The sequence below is a fragment of the Lissotriton helveticus genome, chromosome 3_1, assembly GCF_964261635.1.
Source record: "Lissotriton helveticus chromosome 3_1, aLisHel1.1, whole genome shotgun sequence".
Lineage (NCBI taxonomy): Eukaryota > Metazoa > Chordata > Amphibia > Caudata > Salamandridae > Lissotriton > Lissotriton helveticus.
The window spans coordinates 1,595,440,543-1,595,466,361 of NC_136061.1; the positions used below are offsets into that span (position 1 = coordinate 1,595,440,543).

The 25,819-nt window shown below is 47.5% G+C and overlaps 1 protein-coding gene across 1 annotated transcript in view; it reads left to right on the top strand.

Moving 5' to 3' along the window:
* The window catches only part of DRD2 (dopamine receptor D2), a 1,149,771-nt gene that overhangs the window by 1,006,314 nt on the left and 117,638 nt on the right, over window positions 1-25,819 (top strand). The window lies entirely within an intron of this gene.

The window sequence follows — 25,819 nt, forward strand, 5'->3', positions numbered from 1 at the left end:
CCGCTGCCAGCAAATAAAAGATTACGCCGATGTCGCAAAAAATGCAGACACGGGAGCTGATATCTCTGAAAACTCTGGGAAAGAGGAGGAGGAGTCTCCGGATACTGTCTCCACCCTCTTGACTCAATCTAATCCAGGGAACAATTCGGTACCAGAGCTATCTGCGGTGGCTAATAACAATCATGGAACTACGTTGACAGAGTTGACTGAACCTCCTCCTCAAATTGGCGCACAGGTATCCAAAGAGGGGACGATTCCGGTAGCCCCTAAAACTCCTAAACAATTTCCCTTATTTGAGAGAAAATCCATCATTCTGACGTCCTTTACTCCTGTACCGTCTGTTTTTGGCATGACTTCTAGTTCCTTTCCGGAGATTCCTGCTGTGGGAGCCACTGGAGCTCCCACACCTGTCTCCAAAACCTCGGGTTTGGTACCCAATCCTGTCGATTTGAAGGAAATGGAAAAGAGCAAAGGAATTCAAGTCACCGCAATGTCCCATATTGATCTTGCATCCTCTCCTTTCACTGACTCTCATAGTCCAATCTTAGGGATGGAAACCGAGACCACAGGAGAGTTTCAGATCTCGGTCAAAGGGGGAACAACCATTACAACGCGGGTTTTACCACACGTTGCTTTTACATCGCATGTATTACAACGCATGTGATGTTACAACGCGTGGTAAAACCACGCATACCATTACATCGCATATACCATTACATTGCATGCGCTTTTACAACGCATGCAATGTAATGTGTAATGGCGGCGGCGGGGGCGGCTATTCACAACGACGTGAACTCAGCAGGAAGGAGGAAGCAGGATCCATAGGCGATGTTGGAGAGGAGACAGGTAAGGGGTTTTGCGCATGGGGTGGGGGTTACTTATGTAGGGTTTAGGGCAGTTTTAAAGTAGTGTGGTAATGTTTGTTTGTGTTTTTTTAAAACGTTTTAGTGTGTGTTGTGGTGTAGTGTTTATGTAGTGTAGTGATTTAGGTTTTAGGGTAGTGTAGTGTTGTAGTGTATGTTTATTGTAGTGTATTAGGGTTTAGGGTAGTGTAGGGGTGGGAGTAGTGTGGGTAGCGTAGTAGTGTTTTAGGGTTTAGGCTAGTGTAGGGGTGGGAGTAGTGTGGGTAGCGTAGTAGTGTTTTAGGTTTTAGGGTAGTGTAGGGGTGGGAGTAGTGTGGGTAGCGTAGTAGTGTTTTAGGGTTTAAGGTAGTGTAGGGGTGGGAGTAGTGTGGGTAGGGTAGTAGTGTTTTAGGGTTTAGGGTAGTGTTGGGGTGGGAGTAGTGTGGGTAGCGTAATAGTGTTTTAGGGTATAGGGTAGTGTAAGGGTGGGAGTAGTGTGGGCAGCGTAGTAGTGTTTTAGGGTTTAGGGTAGTGTAAGGGTGGGAGTAGTGTGGGTAACGTAGTAGTGTTTTAGGGTTTAGGGTAGTGTAGGGGTGGGAGTAGTGTGGGTAGCGTAGTAGTGTTTTAGGGTTTTGGATAGTGTAAGGGTGGGAGTAGTGTGGGTAGCGTAGTAGTGTTTTAGGGTTTAGGATAGTGTAGGGGTGAGAGTAGTGTGGGTAGCGTAGTAGTATTTTAGGGTTTAGGGTAGTGTAAGGGTGGGAGTAGTGTGGGTAGCGTAGTGTTTTAGGGTTTAGGGTAGTGTAAGGGTGGGAGTAGTGTGGGTAGCGTAGTAGTGTTTTAGGGTTTAGGGTAGTGTAGGGGTGGGAGTAGTGTGGGTAGCGTAGTAGTGTTTTAGGGTTTAGGGTAGTGTAAGGGTGGGAGTAGTGTGGGTAGTGTGGGTAGTGTAGTAGTGTGGTAGTGTTTTTGGGTTGGGGTAGTGTAAGGGTGGGAGTAGTTTGTTGTGTAGGTGTAGGGATAGAGATGTAACTTACCTTGCATACTTTTACCATAAGTATAGCTTTACCACGCATGCCTTTGCGTTGTAATGGCATGCGTGGTAAAAGCACACTCGTGGTAAAAGTATGCGATGTAATGGCATGCGATGTCATTGTCATCACGTTGTAATACCCGCGTTGTAATGGTATGCGTGGTATTAGAATGAGATGTAATGACATACATCCCGGTCAAAGATATGCTAACTATGATACTAGGTGACGTGAGGGAAATGAAGCAATTTCAAAGGACGGAACTTGCTGTTATTAATCAACGCTTAGACAAAATTGAAGAATCTATGTCTTCCCTCCCCGCCCGTTTGCAAGAAGCCGAAACCAGGATATCGGGCTTGGAAGATCACATGGCTGAAGTGAAAAAGCAGGTTAAAACCCTTTCTACAAACTCAAAATCACTTGAATCCAAGCTTGACGACTTGGAAAACTATAATAGGAGGTTGAATCTCAGAATTGTTGGAGTTCCTGAGAAATTGAGGGATCAGATATGAAACAATGGATCACCTCCTCCTTTCTTCACGAGGTTATACCGGAATACAAAGGAGATCTAACGATTACTCGTGCTCACCGAGTTCCAGCGCAGCCCCTCTCAAACTCTACACTTCCTCGAACTATTCTGGTGAATTTTGCGGATATTCGTGTCAAAGAGATAATTCTTTCTAAAGCCTTTAAACAAAGGCAATTTGCAGCTAATACTACCACTAAATGTAGGATTTTTTCAGATATGTCCGCTGCCGCAGCCAGGAGGAGGAATGAATTTGTAAAGATCCTTCAACTTTTTAAAGATAAAGGCGCTCAAGCCATGATTGCCCAGCAATCAAATTTAAAAGTTTTTGTTAAAGGCAAATTTCATATGTTGACTGATATAGACGAAGCACAAGCATTGCTTCGTAAGATCTCACAAGATTAGTGAGATTTGACGTATTTTGATTAATTTCTCTGATTCAGTCTTGTGTTCTGCTGGGGGATTTCTACTCTGACTCAATGATTTTCAAGGTAGTGCTGTAGAGTACTTTCATTCTCTTTTATTTTCTCGGGGGAGGGGTGGGGGGACCAGGATAGGACTCTTAGAGGGGTTAAGGGGCGCAATATCAAGGCGCCTCAATGATTAGGGGCTTTCCTGTATGGCCAGCGTGGAGACAGGGCCATAGAGATGGGTGTAGTATGGGGGGGGATCACTGGTGCTGGGGGTGAAAAAAGAAAAAATATTTAAGTATTTTGGGGTTTTTTTGTACTCTTGACTGAAGATTTTTTTTCATCATACATCATTAACAGGAAAATAACTATTTGGACAGAAAAAGTATATCTTGTTGGAATGGTTACTGGAAGTTTGTATAAATCAGAATCAGAATGTCTATCAGTAGGGGGCTTAAAATAATTTCTTTTAACGTCAATGGCGTATATAATAAGAAACAAATGAGAGCCATCGAATTATGGATTAAAAAAGAAAATCCTCCGGTCATCATGCTACAAGAGACTCATATCCCGCCGCAAAAAATGATGCTTTTTCTATGTTTAAGATATGGGCCACATTCCGTGGATTTTCGTCCACTACAGTATTCCAACGAGGTGTCGCTCTTTTCTTAAATCGGAATCTGAATGAAGAAATTATGCAGTCAGAAGAGGGTAGCGGAGGCAGGTGGTGTTGGGCTACATGTTCAGTTATGAATAGACATAGGCCGATTACTTTTGTCTTTTTATGCTTCGGTGGACGATAACCCACAAGACTATGAGGATTTGTTTCAATCACTGCTTATGGTAGGGGGGGATATTGTCATTGGGGGAAATTTTAATATTCTGATGGACACAAAGCTGGACTCCACCACACTTTCTAAAAAACAGCTTAAACCTAAGTCACATCGATCAATTAATAATAATATGTTTACTTTAGATCTTTGTGATCCATGGCGAGTACAGAACCCACAAAAAAAAGAGTTTACCTGCTGGTCAGGCAGGTTCAAATCTTCCTCACATATTGATTTTATTCTGGCTTCCCGGCAATTAAAATTTTCCCATCAAAGAATTTTTTATAATGGTTTCTCAGATCACGCAATGCTGGTAGCCGAGTTTGTACTGGGAGCAGATTCTAGAACTCCGAAGCGATGGATATTTAACAAATTATACCTACAAGATGATGATTGCGTCACTTTCCTTAAATTAGAAATTTCAGACTTCATAGCTCGTAATTTTGATACCGCCCCTTTACATATCATTTGGGACTCCCTGAAAGCGTTTATCCGTGGTATTGTTATAGGTAAGGACGCAACTGAGTGGTCAAATATTATAAAGATAGAAACTTACTACAAGAAAAAATTCAGATTTTAACTTTGAAACGACAAGTAGATTTTTCTAGTCAGGTTCAGAACCAATTGAATGAAGCTAAACGTGAACTTTGCTCTAATTTATTCTCGCAAAGTGAAGCAATTTTTCTCAGACAAACCCAAAAAAATTACGAGGAAAGCAATTTCACAGGAAAACTTCTAGCTTGGCAGGCTAAAGAACAAGCTGCCTCAAACCAGATTTGCTGTTTAAAATGTCCTGTTCAAAATAGTGAGATATCACAGCCGGCGGCAATCGGCTCCATAATGCTCTCACTCTACCAACAGATTTATAGTAAACATCAAGTTAAAGACCATCAAAAGCTTTCTAATTTTCTTGGTAGATATCCAATTCCCTTCCTTTCAAAGATTGAGCAGGAGAAAATGTCGAGTCCATTCACTAAAACGGAACTAGAATTGGTGGTTAAGGATTTACCGATCTGTAAGGCTTGCGGCCCGGATGGGCTGACTTCTGAATTTTTTTAAGTTTTTTTTAATTCTTTTTCCGACTTGTTATTAAAATTATTAAATTCTATGTTAAATGGTGGTCGAGTTCCAGATTCTTTTCATGAAGACATGGTAGTAAGCTTTCTGAAGAAGGGGAAAGACTCTAAAGATCCTAGTTCATACAGACCGATTACCTTATTAAACTCCGACTATAAAATTCCCACTAAACTACTATCTATTCGTTTTAACACCATCGCTGCTGATTTAATACACTCTGATCAAAACGGTTTCATAGCAGGTCGTCAAATAATCACTAACACACACTTTTTGATTGAGGCATTAGAATTTTTTCAGATAAGGAGTATTCCTGCATTAATTCTGTTTTTATATGCAGAAAAAGCTTTTGATTTGGTGGTTTGGGAAACTCTTTTTTCTATTTTAATGCATTTTAGAATTCCTTTACAGTTTATTACTTTAATAAAAAATTTATACACTGGTGCCAAAGCTAATATCATTATTAATTCCGTCATGGTGGGCTCAGTGGTAGTGCAAAGCGGAACCAGACAAGGATGCCCTCTGTCACCTATTCTTTTTGCTTTTTTTATTGAACCATTGGCCACTGCAATTCGGAATTCCGTGAATATTACTCCTCCGATTACCTCTATGTCCAAAATTAAACCTTATGCGGATGACATTATGTTACTAATCCAACCTGATCTGCAATCCCAGACTCAGGTTTTACAGATTTTTGAAGAATTTGTAGCTCTAGGAGGCTATCGTATCAATAAGAAAAAAAATGACATTTTGGTCTGCGGGTGCACAGATCCAGAATTACACCCAGATCTAGTTAGTTGTATTAATCCTAGGCGTAAAAGATATTTAGGAGTTCTGTTTTCCGTGCTTGTTTTGGATCTATATGTGCTCAACTTTGACCCGCTTCTTCAGAAGGATCGCTCCATGTTTATTAGATGGAACTCGCTCCCATTATCCATTTTGGGCCGAGTCGCTCAGATTAAAATGTCTATTCTCCCACTTTTTAATTTTTTTATTTTCAACAATTCCTTGTTTTCTCCCAGGCTGGTTTTATATGGGGTAAGAAGACTCCTTGTATAGCAATAGGGACACTATATGCGGATACAGAGCAAGGAGGTCTTGCGCTACCAAACATTAAAGATTACTATAATGCCTATTTGGCACAATACCTAAACAGATTTAAACCTGAAATACAAGGTCCAGATTTATTTATTAATTTTTTTGTGGATTTAATTTGTCTTGAAGCTCAAATTCCCTCCCCGCTATTAGTGCCTAGATCTCCGAAACTCGTCAGATATAAGATTATGAACTGGTTTCTTAAAAGAAGAGATGCCATGCTTAAAAGATACTCTCTTTCGCAGTTTAAACTTATGACTCCTTTAAGATATGTTTTTGCACATACTGAGTTCAAAATCAGCTCGGAAATCGTAGGTAACTGGCATCGCGCAGGGTTTCATATATTAGCAGACTTTTGCAGAGATGGCAGATGGATAACTCCGGTACAGATGTCACGACTAATTCAAGGAAACTTTCTCTTAAGTGGCCTCTATATTAGGATTTACAAAATGCTGGAACTACTTGATCTTACACATGTTAGCACCCCTAATCAGTTATGGAATGATCTCTTTGTAGCCTCACTGGTTAGAAATCCAGGGGAATGGATACGTTGTCTCGCTCAGAGTATTGAGAAAGACCTTAGTTTAAAAGCAATCAAAAAATGGCAGGAACATGAGAATCATAACATATCTCTCAATACTTGGAAGATCTTAAATAAATTAAACTTCTGTGTATTGAGAGGGTCCAACTGGCGCAGAATGCTCTTTTTTAATAAATGGTTATTATATCGCACTCCGGCTCTTATCGCTAAAATGTACGACAACACTTTTTCTAACTGCTTTAGATGTCAGCATTTTGCTCCAGCCAATTGGTCCCATATAATCGCATTGTGCCCGAAAATCCTGACATTCTGGAATGAAATTTTTGATTTTCTCTGTACCGATTACTATATTAGGATTCTTTACAGCCTTCAATTAATGCTTTATGGCTACGACCCCGATCTTGGCTTAGCAGATCATTTGATTAAACTGCTGTACATAGTCTCAGCTGTAGCAAGATCTTTGATACTACAGAACTGGCAGTCAACACAGATTCCCTTGTTCCAGGAATGGTTGCATAAAATGAAAAGAGTCAGAAAGACTGAGTTTCTATATGCACAACGAATTGGAGGGATTAGAAAATTTGACAACATTTGGAAATCATTCTTTGATTAATTATATATATATATGTTTGGTGTCTAAAAAGTATATTATGGTTTTTTCCTTGTATCTGTTATCCGGATTCTTCAATTTTCCATTCTTTGTATCTGCTTATTGGTCTTCTGCACGTTATGCTTATTTTGATTCCAAAGTACTTCAATAAACAATTAAAAAAAAAAAACATCTCCTTCAACACCGCCACCTTCCCGGAGAGCTGGAAGCACGCCGAGCTCAGCGCCCTCCTGAAAAAACCAACAGCGGACCCCACCGACCTTAAGAACTCCCGCCCCATCTCGTTCCTCCCTTTTTCTACCAAAGTCATCGAGAAGACCGTCAAAAAACAGCTCGCCGCCTTCCTCGAGACAAACGGATCCCTCGACCCTTCGCAGTCCGGCTTCCGAGCCAACCACAGCACCGAGACCGCCCTCATCGCAGCCACCGATGACATCAGATCCCTGCTCGACAACGGGGAAACAGCGGCCCTCATCCTCCTGGACCTCTCTGCAGCATTCGACACTGTCTGCCACCGCACCCTAGTACAACGCCTCAGCAACATCGGAATCCAAGAGAAGGCACTGGAGTGGATCATCTCGTTCCTCACCGGAAGAACCCAGAGAGTCCGCCTCCCCCCGTTCAGATCCGAGGCGACCGAAGTACCACAAGGATCCTCACAAGGATCCTCACTCAGCCCCACCCTCTTCAACGTCTACATGAGCCCCCTCGCAGCCATCGCACGCCAACATAACCTTAACATCATCTCCTACGCCGACGACACCCAGCTGATACTCTCCCTCACCAATGACCCCGCCACCGCCAGAGCCAGCCTACACGAAGGGATGAAAGACGTCGCAGAGTGGATGAAGAACAGCCGCCTGAAACTGAACTCAGACAAGACGGAAGTCCTCATCCTGGGATCATCGCCCTCCACCTGGGACGACTCCTGGTGGCCCCCTGCCCTGGGCACCACCCGCAAGCCAACGGACAGAGCACGAAACCTGGGCTTCATCCTGGACTCCTCCCTCTCGATGACCAGACAAGTCAACGCTGTATCGTCATCGTGCTTCAACACCCTGCGCATGCTCCGTAAGATCTTCCGATGGATCCCCACTGAAACCAGGAAGACAGTCACCCAGGCACTCGTCACCAGCCAACTGGACTACGGGAACACCCTCTACGCAGGAACCACTGCCAAACTACAGAAAAGACTCCAGCGCATACAGAACGCCTCCACACAACTCATCCTGGACATCCCTCGCCGCAGCCACATCTCGACCCATCTGAGAGACCTGCACTGGCTCCCTGTCAACAAGAGGATCACGTTCAGACTCCTCACCCACGCACACAAGGCTCTCCACGACATGGGCCCGAAGTACCTCAACAACCGCCTCACCTTCCACACACCCACCCGCCAGCTACGATCGGCCAGCCTCGCCCTCGCCGCCGTACCACGCATCCGCAGAGCCACCGCTGGAGGAAGATCCTTCTCCTACCTGGCGGCCAAGACATGGAACTCCCTCCCCATCCACCCTCGGCTGACCCAGGACCACCTCGCCTTCAGGAAACAACTCAAGACCTGGCTTTTCGAGCAGTAACGAACCCCTCCCCCCAGCGCCTTGAGACCCGAAGTACCTCAACAACCGCCTCACCTTCTACACACCCCCCGCCAGCTACGATCGGCCAGCCTCACCCTCGCCACCGTACCACGCATCCGCAGAGCCACCGCTGGAGGAAGATCCTTCTCCTACCTGGCGGCCAAGACATGGAACTCCCTCCCCAACCACCTACGGCTGACCCAGGACCACCTCGCCTTCAGGAAACAACTCAAGACCTGACTTTTTGAGCAGTAACGAACCTCTCCCCCTCAGCGCCTTGAGACCCTACTGGGTGAGTAGCGCGCTATACAAATGTTGACTGATTGATTGATTGATTGATTGACAGACATAAAAATCAACTATGTAAGTCCTACCTCATACAACATAAATGCATTTGTTATTCACACCCGACATGCGAGAGACATCCATGGATCTAACTGTGCTTGATTGTACCATGCTCTTCCCGTCAGATGATCCCAGAAATGGTCATGTGGTACGGGAATTCTGTATCGGAGTCTGGAACGTGGGTGTTTGCCAAAAGGGAGTAATAGGACCTCCCTAGAAGACATTTGTTGTTGCCTAATGATGTCTGTAGAATCTGCCCCTATAGCCGCTAGCGGTCTGCGCGTTCTACTTCATATTAGTGTCATATCATCTCTATTCATGTCAAACAAGGCACAACCTGGAAGTTAGTGAGTATCATATGAAGTGAATGGTTTTATTTCCACATGTCTTATATGCACCCTCCACATGTGTGGAGATAACAAAATAAATAAAGCAAATACCCCGGGATCCTGCAACTTTGTTTATGAAACGCTGTGTTTGTGTTAAAATCAATCTTCCCTCGATTATTCAATCTATTTGCTGACGTCTATTGAAAGATGTGGTTATCAGGGAGTGGGGTTATCGGTCAGTACTTACTATACCAGTAGTGCATTGTGGTCACAAGGGCGTAAATTTTCCTGAGAAGCTGTTCATAATCTACTAAGAGTACTCCAGGGAATGTCATCGTTTAGTCCAATTTCATGGCTGCAGATTCTGTAAATCCACTTCTGTTTCCTCAAATTCGATTTCTGGTGTTGTGTCCCCAGGGAGGATTTTGTAGTTCCTGTTATCAGGGAGTAGTCTGACATGGATAGGGAGTTTTCGTTTGGAGGACAATGGTCCCTCCCTTATCGGCCGGTTTGATAATAAGATAAGGATTTCCTTTCAGTTGTTACAGTGCCTCCTTCTCATCCTTAGTAAGATTCCTATACGGATAAGACTCTTTTTTGACTAGTTCTTCCACTTCTTGAATCACTGCCCATTTAAAGGTAGCCACCTCTAAAGGGAGTGCTGAAGTCATCAGTGTAAAATTAGACTTGGGGCGGAAGGTGGCATCCCCTTTCATCTCTCCTGAGTCAGCTTTTCCCTCAAAGAAGACCTTCAATCTAATATTCCTAAAGAAATCAGACAGTTCCTATCTGAGATTGAAACTATCTACTGCGTTGGTAGAGAAAAAGCCAAGACCCTTATTCAACAATCTTTCCTGTGGTTCAGTGAGTGGTATGTCCGTCAGGTTCATGACTAGGGTCACTCCCTGATGGTCGCGGGTATATGATCCTGCAACGTGCTCCTCGTCACCCATTGATCTAGGTCCTCCCACTGCACTCCTTGCAAGCCTCTTTGCTTCCCCCTTCCTCTCGCTCTGCCTCTTCCTAAAAAAGGATTGGGCATTTGGGGGTATTGGGTGTTATGGGGCCCTTGCACTGGTTGGAATGGTTGGAGCTCTTCTTTGTGTTTGTATTGTTTCCACCACCCTATTGCTCCACCTTATGCATTGGTCCCTGCAGGGGTGAGTTTAGTAGTCCAATGATGAAGCATGCCACATTTATGTGGGTGAGGGCAGTTTTTCCAACATATTGACTTTGCCATAAATCTGGCCCGCTCAAGATGCTGGTGCCTCAATTATAGCTGGTTAGCTGGTTGCATGGCCTAATAATAACATGTTATTATTATTACTTGCTTTTGTACACTTTATACATAGCAGAGTGACTTACAACTTTGGTCCTGATGAATGCTTTGAACTACACAGTCATACATGGCAGAAACATGTTGACTACAAGATATGGTAATATCCATACCCCTATTTCACTACGCTTTTAAATCCCTGCTCCTTTCCCACGGGAAAGTCGTAGCTTACACTAGTACTTAATTTGTGCTGGAGGTTTCCGGTGCTCGGCAACACCACTTAATTGTCAGCACCTGCTTTAGTGACAGTCCACCACGTGGTGGTGCTGTCTTTTTCAATTTGAGATGAGCACAACACCGTCTTTCTTAATTCAATATACATTGAAAATTAATAATACTGGCCTTTGATGCCTTTATTATAGCTTTGTGTGACCTGAAATAGTTCGAATTGTCACACCTGTTTGAGTTCGGTGGTTAGGTGTTATGCTAGTACTGCCTTTGGCAGCGCTGGCAGGGTAGGAGTGGTGCAGGCTGCACTGGCCTTCCGAAAAGGGCCCTGGCACTTAATAGTTGACAAATTAAGCACTGTGTACAGGGAAGGGAGGGTGGGGGGATGGAATGTAGATTTCAGCGCTTCCCGCATTCACAAAGGAGCCTTACGCACAGAGGCACTGAAATCTTCACTGATGCGCCTCCCATTCCCTAGGGTTAACCCTAGAAGACGCAGGGCTACTCAATGGAAGGCACTATGCTGGCAATAGAGCGAAGCATCCCTTGTCTGCTTTTCAGACGCCCTACTCAATTGGCCCTTTAAGCCACGAGCAGTGAAACTCAGATTTACATTCCCACTAGAACTGGGTGAGATTTGTGTACTGTTCTTTGCAGAAAGTACATGTAAAGCATAAAAAAGTGAAATTATGCGTCACTACAGGAAATGCTTGTTCACAATTTTGCACTTTTTTATTGTGAAATATGCTCACAAGTCCATTTTTGATGCAATGACGTACTTTGCGCTAAAATCAATACCACATAATAGTATGTGATGTGAACAACATTCACTCACATATAATTCGTTTTTGATCTTTCGGTGCTTGTGCAACAGGATTTATATCCACACAAGGGGGCTGCTATGGGTCTCGCTTAAAAGGATGGGGGTTCCTGAAGCACTGATTACCCTGCTAATAAGACTTCACCAAGACAACTACGCTCAAGTTCGCTCTACATGCCCGAATTCCATTATGTAGAGGGGTGAAACAGGGGTACGTTTTGGCCCCCACTCTTTTCTCACTCCTTGTAAACGACGTTATGGTATCCCTACTCATAGGTACCATAGATGCTTCTATGTTAGATGGGGTCTGGGTGTCAGCTGTACTATTTGCACGTGACACCTGTTTAATCACTCAAACTCCTATGGGTTTGCAACAATTATTAAAGAACTTTCGTGATTTCTTTTCATTTTAGGGGCTAGAGATTATTATATATCAAATACAAAATACATGGCAGTCAGACCCTTCAAGTTCTTCAAAGGTGATGTACATTTGGATAAGGAGAAACGGGAATATGTCTCTTGTTATAAATACCTGGGAATCGTGCCGGATAGTAAGGCCTCATGGTCCCCGCATATTCAAAAGCCGGAGGGCCGTGCTCCAGTACCAAGCAGAGACTGTTCATAAAAGACACCTGGCATCATTCACAAGATCTACATTCCCTGCAATGGAAGTGTATAAATGAAAGGCACTTTATGCTGCAGAAATTTGGGGCCATGCCGACTGTGAAATCCTGAGCAAGAACAGCAGGCCCGGACTGGCAATTTCGGGCACCGGGCAATCCCCCGATAGGTTGGATGGGGTGGGGGCCGGTTTTGTGACAGGGGGGCCGGTTCTGTTGCTGGGGCCGATTTGGCCGTGTCGGACAGACCCTGCAAACAAACATAGCATTACCTTCCATTCCTGCTCACTGCCGCCTTCCCTGAACACAATGATTCTCTGCATAAAATCCTGGGGCTGTGACGTGAGCAGTGACCTGACCCGCCAGCCGATTTCATTTAATTTAGGGCCGACTCGTTATAATTTAAAACCCACCTGACCATGTGATCATGTGATCATGATGACCTAGCTGCTCACTGATGTCACCCCCTCCGCGTTTGCGCACAGCGGTTTTAGTTTAGTTCAGCCTTTAGGGGTGGGTCTGCTGCCTGGTAATGCTCATGCGCAATTAAAAGTAAAAGGGCGCGTGACTCTGAGGCAAGGTCAAGGAGGAGGCAGGCATCGCTCGTGCTCAGAGGCCAGACAGACCCCATAATGTAATCCCCCTGTCTGCCCCCTCGCAGCCGCAGGTGAGTCTATTTACTACTGGACCAGGGGAGGACCTCGGAATCGGACTCGGTCCGTCCCGGACCTCTGATCCAAACGTGTGCCTGATACCAGGCAAGTTCTGAAATGAAATGGCAGTCTCCAAAACGTGCATGAATCGCCTGCCCAGTCAGTGCCACCAACACCGAGTGACATACACTCTAATGCCAGACATCCCCGTCCCGCCAAACCCCACTTCACACAACTGCCTACTCATAGTCCCCCACAGCCCAAGGAAGGAGGGCTATGGGTGAAAAAAATCACTAGGTCGTTGACCCTGTCCTCTCCTCAAAATAGGCCTGTTCCAGTAAAGAGTGAGAGCGCTCTGTCCAGCGCTTGGATGAAAGTGCTGATGACTATTTTTCGAGGCGCTACCGAAAAGGATAATTCTGCCCAAGCAAACAAAACAAGGGGCCCGTACCCTGGTCAGACCTTTAAACTCTTGCATGTCTATAAAACAAAAATTAACGAGCAATGCTTAAAAACAAGTCCAGGGCAATACACAGCTGAAGTATACCATTGCCCAATTTAGACTGAAAAACAATTCAAATAATTGCAGGGAAACTGAAAGAGAATCAGTGGGAGCAAACCGCAATTTGTATTAGGTTTCATTTTGAAAGCGCTCTGATCTATTGAAACGATTTATGCCTTTCCTCTGACGAGGAAGGCACTGCGCTCACACGACGCCTCCATGTATTCGCTCCTCTGACTGTACCCCGGAACCCAGGGTTAGTGGTAAATCTAGTGATGGTTGTTGATGACTGCGATTACTTATGTACTCTCAAAGACGGTGACCCCTCCATCCGTCACCGAGGAGCCACACAGCCTTCCCTCATCACTGCCTACTCCATCCACCACCCTTGACCTAACCCCTATCCAGTTCATCTTTGCCTCCGTGTCGGACTTCTTCTCTTGTCTCCAGCATCCTCCATCAATTTACATTGACTCTCTTCTCGTCTCTCGCGCACAGGCCTCTCTCTTTGTCTTCATTCTCATTATGTTTTTGCTTTTCCTTTCTTTCTTTTCCTCCCTCTCCTTCCTTCATACATCGCTTCTCCTTCGTTCCCACTTGTAAACTGTTGCTTATCGTTCCTCCCCCTGTCTGTCTCTCCTTCTCTTCCTCCATTCTCTCTTTCCCTTTCACCACATCCCTTTCTGTCTTGCTTTTTCACTCTTCATTTCCTTCTTCCCTGTACCGTCCACCTCTATCCTCCGCCTCCACCCCTCTGGTTCTCTCCACCGTTATCGCCTTTTCCCTCCTCCGCCGCCGCGTCTCTTCTCCCCTCCACCATCAATGTAAACACTTTCTTTTCTCATAAGTGCATTTCCTTCGTCCCACCCCTTACGTCCATCTCCTCTCTAGTCTTTTTTCCCACACGCCCCTCTTTCACTCCAACCCCCTTCCTTTCTTCATCCCTCATTCCTTCTCTCACTTCCTTTCTCTGTCCCCTTTCCAGGCCTATCCCTCACTCCATTTTCCCACAGGTGCTTCCTGCCTCATTTCCATCTCACCACTCACCTGCCCTCTCGTCTCTCGCTCCATTTTCCTGTGCCTGTTTCACTCCCTCTAACTTACCCCTTCCCTTTTCCCTTCCCTGCCTAATCACACTCTCTCTCTCTACTGCCCCTTTTCTCTCTCTTTCCCCCTTACCCACCTTTCCTCCTTGTCCTCTCTGTCTGGCTGTGTGTGTGCTCATCTCCTCCGAGCCTCCTTTCTCCGACTTTCCCTTTTCTTCGCCCCTGCTTGTCTTGTCCTCCCCGCCCATTGGCACTCTTCCTCACGGCCCCCTTCCCTTCTCCCTAGCGGCCTCCCACAGCCCGTGCCACTCATGCCCTCTGCCTGGCCTCAGTGGCTGAGAGCTGCTGCAGTCTGTGCCCATGGCTGTCTGTCTTTCCCTCACTGACCTCACCTAGTCAGAACTGAGCCCGTCACTCACAGGCTTGGCTGAGAGGAAGGTGCACATTTGCACTGGACTCCTGTCTGCAGAGGACACGCACCCCGACACTCTGGGCTGGGGGAGGGGGTATGGCTAAGTTTGCGCTGCCGCCTGTTAAGCCCGTGAACATTGGCACGCTCTGCCTGAATTCAGTCTTTAGCCAGCCAACATGGTCAGGTGTGCCCTCAACCCAGCCAATGTGGTTTCACTTGCTTGCAATATTTAAAATGTTAAATAATACTTGTGAGAAAATGTATTTGGTACTTTGGCTAATGGTGCTCGAATAAATTATTGGATACGGGGGTAGGGCACATAATTAAAAAGTTTGCAGACCACTGGTCAGATGATAAGTTGCTGAGCTTTGAAATCAACACCAAACCTATGACGCAGTTCAAATAACTCCTTCCCTCTCTGTGCCTACAATTGCAAATCAGTGCACCTGTGTAATGCACGTATGTGTACAATCCAGTGTACTGTGCAGAACTCCACACATGTTCCAACCCTTCCCCCTCAGCCCCTGCACGTGTTGCACCCTGGCAGACGCCTTTAAGCACTGACTGCACAGCTTTTCATCTGAGCTGCTGAGCACACATTGTGGTAACACGACTTAGTGGGTTAATGCATGAGCTGGTGAGCAGATTGCTATGTAGGGGGACAGATTAAGACATTTCGGAGGGTTAATGTAGCTGTTGTGATGCTCACTATCCTCCAGGTTCCAATCCGGTAAAATAGCATAGAGCTTAATGCACCTGCTGCAGAGTACCAGCAGGGAACAGACTTTAACTCTGCATATATCAAAGATTTTAAGTGGACAGTCCTTATTTGGCCCTCCGATTCTAAGGTCCCTAACTTTACAAGCAAAAATATTGGTCAGTTTCACAAGAATGACTGTAAAAATCCTCAGTCAGGGTGATCTAGGTCACCTATGCAGCCCCGCTTACATTTCACATTTTACTTCTTGCATTCCTTATGAGTGTTTGCTTTCTCCATATGTGTTTCTGTAGTTTTTATACAGGGTATGACTCTTGTATAGTGCATATTGTGAACTGATCTGACTCTAGGCGTATGAGTGAGTTCAGGTTGTGGGTGGGTGTTTACGAAGGAACACGATTGATAACTCTGCAGCTGAGGCTGAAGAAGAGTGAGTTTCTTTCAGTTCCTGTCAGTAGGTTATACAGGTATTCAGACTGAATGCACATCCCATCCTTGGCCTCTCCGCAGAGCGCACAGAGCGATGGTCTCATATGTTGCAATGATAACTGTTGGGAAGTGTGTGAAGGAAGTACACAGCTGTCAAAATATAGACCGTGCCAAAGGAATAGAAATGAAATGCTTCCAGGTGTGTGCGTTGAGTGTGGCAGGGATGGTGGAGTGGAGAAGATAAAAACGGGTATGTGCAGAAGGCAAGAGTGAAAGGAATGGCGCAGAAGAGGAAAGAGATGACACTGATTTGCAACTACGTGAAGAACAGAATGTTAGTTACTGTGTTTTCAGCCATGCCCTTCCTTACATAGACCACGACTCTTGGAAAATAATTCTAATTCTACTTATAATAATAATAATAATAATAATAATAAAGGGTTTTGTAGAGCGCTCAGTAACGCCATCACGGCGTGTCCCCGCGCTAATGGAGAAGTGGTAAACAAAAAAACTCACTAGGAAACCCCCTCACCAGAGCCTCACAGTGTGTACAAGTGGGTCTTCAGCAGAGACCGAAATATTGCCTCTCTGCTCTCCAGCCTTAGAGCCAGCGGGAGTTTGTTCCAGTTTTGGGCGGCCAGTAATGTAAACGACCGCCCTCCCATTCTGGATCTTTTTATCCGCGGAACCGTCAGCAGCCCCGTACCTCCCGAGCGCAAGGCCCTGGGCGACTCGTATCTGCAGACTAGGTCCCGAAGATAGGCGGGAGCCATCAACCAGACAATCCGGTGGCACATAAGCAGGCATTTAAACAGAACATGTTTCTTTATGGGGAGCCAGTGGAGAGCATCAAGCGCCTTCTGTGAATTGGCTCTCCTCGGCCTCCTCAACACCAGGCGAGCAGGCGCGTTCTGGATGACCTGCAGGCGGCCCATACTCCTCTCCGTGGTACCGAGGAACAAACGTTCCCATAGTCCAACCGAGAGGCGACCAAATCCTGCGTCATCGTCCTTCTGGCAGTCAGGGGTAGCAGATCCAGAGTCTTATTTAGAACCTTCAGGACCCCAAAGCACTTCCCCACAAGGCGTCTAATATGACCCTCAATCAATCAATCAGGAGTTTGTTAAAGCGCGACTACTCACCCGTAAGGGTCTCAAGGCGCTAGGGGTGGGGGGGGTTGGGGGGGTGCAGGTTCCATTCCATCAAGGAGGGGGTCTGTCGAAGAGCCAGGTTTTGAGGTTTCTTGCGAAGATGGGGAGCGATGTTGTCTGTCTGAGGTGGAGCGGAAGGGCGTTCCATGCTTTGGCCGCGAGGAAGGAGAAGGAGCGGCCTCCCGATCTGGTCTTTCTGGTGCGGGGGACCACAGCGTAGGAAAGCTGGGCTGATCGTAGGGTCCTTTGGGGTGCGTGGAATTTGAGTCGGCTGTTCAGGTATGCTGGTCCGGTGCCGTGGAGGGCCTTGTGTGCGTGGGTGAGCATCTTAAAGGTGATTCTCGCCTCAACGGGAAGCCAGTGGAGTGTGCGCAGGTGCTGGGAGATGTGGCAGTGTTTTGGCAGGTTGAGAACCAGTCTTGCGGCAGCGTTCTGGATGTTCTGTAGCTTGCGGATGAGGTTTTTGTTTATTCCGGCGTAGAGTGCGTTGCCGTAGTCGAGTCTGCTGGTGACCAGGGCGTGAGTGACTGTCTTTCGGTGTTCGAGGGGGATCCATTTGAAGGTCTTACGAAGGAGGCGGAGGGTGTGGAAGCAGGAAGATGAGACAGAGTTGATCTGGCGGTCCATTTTGAGCTCGGAGTCCAGGATGATTCCCAGGTTGCGTGCGTGGTCTGTGGGAGTTGGCGGGTTTCCGAGGGCGGTGGGCCACCAGGTGTCACTCCAGGCGTCGGGGTTTGGGCCCATGATGAGTACTTCTGTTTTGTTGGTGTTTAGTTGTAGGCAGCTGTTTTTCATCCATTTGGCGACGGCTTCCATGCCTTCTCGAAAGTTGCGTCTGGCGGTGTTGGGCTCGTTGGATAGGGAGAGGATGAGCTGGGTGTCGTCTGCATATGACACGATGTTGAGTCCGTAGGTTCTGACGATGGGGGCAAGTGGAGCCATGTAGACGTTGAAGAGCGTCGGGCTGAGGGAGGAGCCCTGGGGGACTCCGCAGGTGATAGGTGTGGGGTCCGAGAGGAAAGGGGGGAGTCTGACCCGCTGCGTCCTGCTGGAGAGGAAGGAGCAGATCCAGTCGAGGGCCTTGTCCTGGATTCCTGCATCGTAGAGTCTGCGTATTAGGGTGCGGTGGGAGACTGTGTCGAACGCCGCTGATAGGTCGAGGAGGATGAGGGCTACTGTTTCTCCTTTGTCCAGTAAGGTGCGGATGTCGTCTGTTGCGGCGAGGAGGGCGGTTTCCGTACTGTGGTTTTTTCTGAAGCCGGATTGGGAGGAGTCGAGGATGTTGTGTTCTTCAATGAATGTGGCGAGTTGGCTGTTGATGGCTTTCTCGATGACTTTCGCTGGGAACGGGAGCAGGGAGATGGGTCTGTAGTTTTTGAGGTCGGTGGGGTCCGCTGAGGGTTTCTTTAGGAGGGGGTTGACCTCGGCGTGTTTCCAGTCGTCGGGGAATGAGGCGGTCGCCAGGGAGCGGTTGATGGTTTGGCGGAGCATGGGTGCGATGGTGTTGGCGGCTCTGTTGAAGATGTGGTGGGGGCAGGGGTCCGTGGGGGCCCCTGAGTGGATTGACTTCATTGTCTTCAGTGTGTCTTCGGTGGTGAGGGCTGTCCAGTCATCAATCGCTGGTTTCCGGGTGTCGGGGGTGGTTGGTGAGGGTTCAGTGTGTTGGTTGTCTTCGTCGAAGTTGTCGTAGATGCTCTTGATTTTGTGGTGGAAAAAGATGCTGAGTTTGTCGCAGAGGTCTTGTGAGGGAGGGATGTCGGTAGACTCGCTGGTGGGTTGGGCGAACTCCTTGATGATGCTGAAGAGTTCCTTGCTGTTGTGTGCGTGGGTGGAGATTCTGTCTTCAATCGCTTTTTTCCTCGTTTCTCTGATGAGTTGATGGTGGGCGTTGGTGGCGGCTCTGAAGTTGTTGTGGGCTTCTGTGGATTTGGTGTTTCTCCAGGCCTTTTCGAGGCGGCGGCATGTGCGCCTGGACTCTCGAAGTTCGGTGGTAAACCATCTGGCTTTCTTGGCACGGGTATTGTTGTTTTTCTTGAGGGGGGCTATGGTGCTGGTGCTGTCCAAGATCCATCTATGCAGGGTTCGGGCTGCGGTGTTGGGGTCGTCGTTTTCCGCGATCGTTGGGGTGGAGTTGTTGAGTGAGGAGGTGAGCTGGTCATCGGTGATTTTGGTCCAGTTTCTTAGGACAGTGTGGGATTAACCCACACGCCTAGGTTTTTTGCTTCCTCACCTGGTACAGGAGTGGCGCCCAGACAGGATGGCCACCAATCAGCTGACCAGCTACTGCTCTTCCCACCCACCACCAACACCTCGGTTTTGGAGCCATTAAGCTTTAAACAATGGGCATCCATCCAGTCGGCCAAGGCCTGCATGCAGGCCTTGAAATTGGAGGATGCTTCTGTGGGGTTTTGAGACAGCGAGATAAGCAGTTGAGTGTCGTCGGCGTAAGACACCAACTCCACCCCAAATGCTTGGACAACCTTAGCCAGGGAGGCCATGTAAAGATTGAAAAGTGTAGGGCTCAGTGCTGAGCCCTGTGGCACTCCCTGGTCTAGAGGCACCTCGGAGGAACGGCAGGACCCCTGTTGAACTTGGAAGCAGCGCCCCGTCAGGAACGACTGCAGCCAGTTCAGGGCGGCTCCTATGACCCCAGCTTCGTTTAGACACTCTAGCAAGATGGAATGGGCTACAGTGTCAAACGCTGCGCTGAGGTCGAGCATTATCAAGGCCATAGTGTGCCCCGCATCCGCTCCAGCTCTAAGGGTCTCAGTTGCACGCAGAAGGGCCGTCTCCGCCGAGAAGCCCGCTCGAAAGCCTGATTGGGAGGGGTGAAGAATATTGGCTCTCTCAAGGTGTTCAACTAATTGAGAGTTCACCACCTTTTCTGCGACTTTGGCCAGATAGGGAAGCAGCGAGATGGGCCTAAGGTTCTCCAACACGTCAAGACCGACGTTGGGCTTTTTCCTAATAGGCAACACAACCGCCTTCTTCCAGTCCTCCGAGATCTGTTGAGTGGAGAAAGACGTCTGCAGTACATGCCTGATGTAAGGTTCCAGCACTGACAGACCACCCGACACCACTCTAGGAGGTGCAGGATCAATAGGAGATCCGGACCTGACGCTGCGGCAGATCCTGTTTAAGCTCTCAGTAGGAGGAACCGTAAACAGTTGTAGTGTATTGCACGGATCCATAGGTGTCCTTGCAGCCCTGAATTCAGTGCCACTCACGGGTTGTTTAGAAAAAGAGGCGTAAATGTTCTTAACCTTCCCCGAAAAGAAGTCAGCTACCCTGTTGCATTCTGCAACCGAGTCTACTTTCGGGGCATTAGAACTGGATACCAGGGATATTTCCTTAAAAATTTTGAAGAGCTCTCTCGACGAGCTCTCAGCTTCCTCTATGCGTGCCTGATAGTGTTTGGCTTTCGCCCTACGCAATGCGCATTGATATCTTTTATGCGCTAAGCTATAGCTACTCTTGCCCTGTGCGCATGGATTCCTCCACCAGCTCCGTTCAAGTTTTTTACATTCTGATTTAATTTGCTGTAGCTCCTGGGTAAACCAAGGGGCAGTGCGCTGTCTACCCCCTTTCAACTTACAGCTGCTCCGGGGAGCAAGCGAGTCCAAGGCAGTTAGAATTAGTTCGTTAAATTCGGTAGTTGCAGTGTCACTATCCCTGGCCATAGGTTGACCCACCCTATGTATGAGCAGATTAAAAGCCTCTTGGGAGAACTGCTTCCATTTTCGCTGGGGAAAATTATTATTATCATTCTTAGCTGTCTTCTGGGGTAGATAGCAAAATTGAAGTGGCACTAAGAAGTGGTCCGTCCAGGGGAGAGATTGAGGTTTCATCACTTTTACCCCATCCCAGCTGGCAAACACTGGATCCAAACAATGGCCTAGCTCATGGGTAGCACTTTGCAAATCAAGTTGCAGCTCTTTCAAGACTTGTCGCAGGTCAACCGCATCTTTCTGAAGGGGATCTTCAAGATGTACATTAAGATCTCCCAACACCATCAGTTTACTGTGTCTGATGGCAAGATGGGCGACGCCTACCATCAGGCTAAGTCTGAAATTCCCCATGGCTCCCGGGGGTCTGTAAATTAAAATGCCGGAAATAGATTCCCGAGGGCCAATCTTAATATTAAACTCACCAACCTCACAGTTATCAACCTTAATCGGGCGCAGGGAGCATTCAACGGGGTTTTTAACAATAATGGCGATGCCCCCGCCCCTCCCTCCCCCTCTATCAATTCTGGTGAGGGTATACCCTGGCGGGACAGTGCTGAGGATATCAGGGTCGGAGTGCTCACCTGTTAGATCTGGGGGTCTCTAGTTGGCAGAGGTAGGTACCACTGTCCAAATAGGGACCCTTGCTTCTAGTCAGGGCAAGGAGATAACCTTCTGAGATAACCCCTGCTCACCCTCTAGGTAGCTTGGCACGAGCAGTCTAGGCTAACCAGAGGCAATGCGTAAAGTATTTGTACCAACACTCACAGTAACACAGTGAAAACACCACAAACTGACTCCACAACAGTTTAGAAAAATAAAGGTATTTTAATCTAAACTACACAAGACCAAAACGACAAAAATCCAACATACACAGTTCAAGAATATGGTTTCAAAAAGAGTTCTTAAGGTTGCGTTAGAATTCTCTACGTTGCGATAGAATTCTCTACTGATGCGTGAAAAGTTCACAGTTGCGTCACGTTTACTCACAGTACCTTTTAGATGCAACAAAGTTCCAAAAGCAGAAGCTGGTGCGGTGGAAAACAAGCGATGCGTTGCTCCTGAGACCCTGGGGAGGCGATGCGACAGCCCCGCTGCAGCAGCGGGCGTGTTGCGACGAATCCGGTCTGTATGGGGAGGAAGGCCACTTGTATGGATTCCGATGCGTAGGTTCCGTAGGAAGTCTGTTCTCGCAAAGGCACGATGCGACGATCTCGTAGGGGCTGCGACGATCTCCGGGGCGACGATGCGCGGTCCAGCGGGGATCCTCTCCCTCGCAGCTCCTCGATGCATTGATTCTGCGACGATGCTCGCAGCGACGTGATGCGGTCCGCAAGCAAGCGGGGCGGCGTTCTCACCCAGCAACGACAGGCTCTGCGACGATACTCGCAGCGATGTCCGATTCTCCCGTACCGGTCTGGTGCGTCCCGCAAACGAAGGATGCGACGTCTCTGGCAGCGGCGTCAGGCGCTGCGACGATCTCGACCTCCGTAGCGGCGGGAAACTTCTCGCACTGTCCGGGATGCGCTCCGCAAGCGAGCGATGCAACACTTTTCAGTTTCAAAAGTCACTCAAGCTTAGTTTCAAGCTTCCCAGCTCAGGTACAACTTCCAGAGGCCCCACAACTGGATCAAGCACTCTAGGAAGGACAGAACTCTCTCAGCAGAGTTCAGGGAAGCTGGGGTGAAGTCCTTTTGTTCCTGGGACTTCAAAACAGGGAGCCAGCTCTTCTCAGGCCCTTGGAGATTCCTTCAAGCAAGGGGACACAGCTCAACAGCAAAGTCCTTCCCCTCTCCTTGGCAGCAAAGCCACAGGTCAGTCCAGCAGAGCAACAGCAGGACAGTCTTCCTTCTTCAGTTTCAGCTTTCTCCTTGGCAGAGGTTCCTTCTTGATTTCCAGGATGATCTAATTTTCTGTTGTCAGGGGTCCTGTACTTATACCCCTAAAGTCTTTGTTCTCTTGGTGCATGTGGGCCCTGAGCCCGGTCTGAACCAGTTCTGGGTGGATCCTGAGTACTTTGTTTTGCTGGCTGCATCTTTCCTTTCAGAGTGAGGGGCAGGGTCCTCAGCCGCCCAGCAGGGGGGTGGAGCCAGCATTGTGGAAGGCAGGCACAGCCCTATTCAGCCCAGGTGCTAACTCCTCCCACCACTCCAGTTGCAACTGCAGTCATTCAGCCTAGTGCTGACTCATCCATCCTGCTGGGGAATTCCCCAGCCCCTGTCACTCACAAACCAGACAGTCAATACACAAACAGGCCCAGGCACACAGAAGGGTTAGACAAGAGAACAACAACTTTCTAAAAGTGCTGTTCTCAAACCCAGGATTTAAAAACAACCTTTCCTAAAAGATGTGTTATTAAATTCTGAGTTCAGGGATACTAGATACTTATGTCCTATCTTGTTCCTATGGGAAGAAATGCTGTTAACCACTGTAGCCAGCATCCCCCATGTTAATCTATGGAGCAAGATAGCCTTAGAATAGTGAAAAACGAAAATGGCTGTAATTCACTACCAGAACATGTTACCTGCACCAGTACATGCTCTACCTTTCACATACACTGCACCCTGCCCAGGGGGGTACCTTGGGCCTTCCATAGGGGTGGCTGATGTGCACAAAAAGGGAAGGGTTAGGCCTGGTCAGTGGGGACACTGGCCAGGAGGACATGGCAGTTCTAAACTGCCCATAGGCACTGCAGTGGCAGGCCTGAGACACCATTTTAGAGCTACTCCTGTGGGTGGCACAATCAGTGCTGCGGGCCCACTAGTAGCATTTGTCATCACCAGCCCTGGCACACCCAGTGCACTTTACTAGGGACTTCATGGTGATACAAACATGCCAAACATGTATATCCAATCAGAATAACAATTTACACAGGGAGCACTTACACTCTGGCACTGATCAGCAGTGGCAGAGTGTCCAAATCATCTAAACCAGCAAAAACGAAATCCAGCACAGCATCAAAAATACAGGAGGTAGAGGCAAAAAGATAGGGGGAAACCACGCCAAAGATGCCAGGTCTAACATCACCCAACCAAGTTTCCGTTAGGAACAGTATGTTCAACTCCTCATCTGATAAAAGGTCCCATAGTTGGACACAATGCTTTCTTAGCAATCTACAATTTAGCAAGCCACCTTTGAGTATCACCTCGTCCGTAACAGCGGGCACAACATTTCTACCTTTAAATGAGCAATGAGGGTACAACTGCAACTCAAGCGCCTCCATGGAGTGTCTACATAGGAAGGAAGGGGAGGGGCGTAGTCTCAGCAGCATAGCCCTGCTGTAGTGATAGAGTTGGTGGGAAGGAGAAGCAGGGGTCGTGGCCCCTGGTCCCGGCCGGCCGCGGACGGGCGCAGACGGGCTTGGCTTAGGCGCGGCTTCGGCGCGCATCCGGCACGCCCGCTGCGCCAGCCTGCTGCACCGTCTGGCCGTAATGCACATTATATAGGGTAAAAGGAGGGTGGGAGGATGGCGCGACTAGAGCGCTCCCCCAGCCTCACCCAAGATGGCGCCCACCGCCGCCGAGTAGCGCTTCAGAAAGGCGGCTGGGCAGGGCAGGAATGAAAGAGTAAAGGTGGTTAGGGTGTCAGTGTTCCTCAAAAATACAATTCCCACTAAATCTCACAGATTAAAAGCCCCCCAAATATAAAACAGGTTCGTATTAAAAGCGCTCCAAAATGCTTTTTGAAGTTTCCAAACGAGGTATATTGTACACACTAGCTCGCAGCCCTAGTAACCCTCGCTAGGGAGAGCTAAGTAAGGCACCGCGGTCGCTAAAAGACGGGACTAAATACCCAGGGAGGGCGGGAGGACGGCGCGACTAGAGCGCTCCCCCAGCCTCACCCAAGATGGCGCCCACCGCCGCCGAGTAGCGCTTCAGAAAGGCGGCTGGGCAGGGCAGGAATGAAAGAGTAAAGGTGGGTAGGGTGTCAGTGTTCCTCAAAAATACAATTTCCACTAAATCTCACAGATTAAAAGCCCCCTAAATATAAAACAGGTTTGAATTAAAAGCGCTCCAAAATGCTTTTTGAAGTTTCCAAACGAGGTATATTGTACACACTAGCTCGCAGCCCTTGTCACCCTCGCTAGGGAGAGCTAAGTAAGGTACTTCTTTTGCCACATCCCTTCGAGAGACCCCTTGCTGTTTTTATCCTACTTGAAGGATTCGGTATGTACATAGTACACTAAGTAAATGCGTCTGTTGTCCATATGCGTGCATAACCCGCAGTAAGCAGGCTTGATTCCTCATCTGACGCGTTTTCACTCATGCTGCAGCCAGCTGCAGGCTGCAGGTTCAAATCCCAAACCCACGAGCCGCAGTCTACCCTACAACAGTGGGTCATTGAGTGTACCCAGTCCCTTTCCAGTCTTTTTATTACTCTCAGACTCATTATTCTCATACTCCTCATGGTCAACAACTTCATCCTTCTTCACACAAGTACAGTATATCTATTGTCATTTGCTTGTGCATTTTAAAGGAAAATAAAGAAGAGAAAAAAATCAATAGCAAAAAAAGAAAGGGATACAAAGGAGAAGTAAGTGAAAGAAGCTATGATGGGAAAGAGAGTCAAAGGCAGAGGAGACAAGAGGAAGAAGTGAGAGAAGGAATGGAATAAAGTAATGGGATGAAAGGAAGGACGAACAATGGTAAGGGAGGGAGAAATGAGAGAGAGTTAACCAGGATAGAAATTAAGTAAAGAATCTTAGGTGATCATGGAGAGATGGTAGGGAAGAGTGAAAGGGAAAAGAAAGGAACATAATGGAATGAAAGGGGAGATTATATTTAGAACATGGGTTATAAAAAAAGGAGAGAGCATGAGGATACGAACTGAAAGGATAAGAGAGCAGAGGAAAAAGAGAGGAAAATCAAATGGCAAAAAAGGTTTAAGAATGGAGAATTTGATAGCTGAGTAAAAACGCGTATAAGGCAGGATAAGGAAAAAGAGTAGCAAGGGAAAGAAAGGTAACTGAGAGAATGCCCTTCTTTCTGGGAAAGAACACGTTTAAAAAAAAGCATAATAAACAGCTTGATGA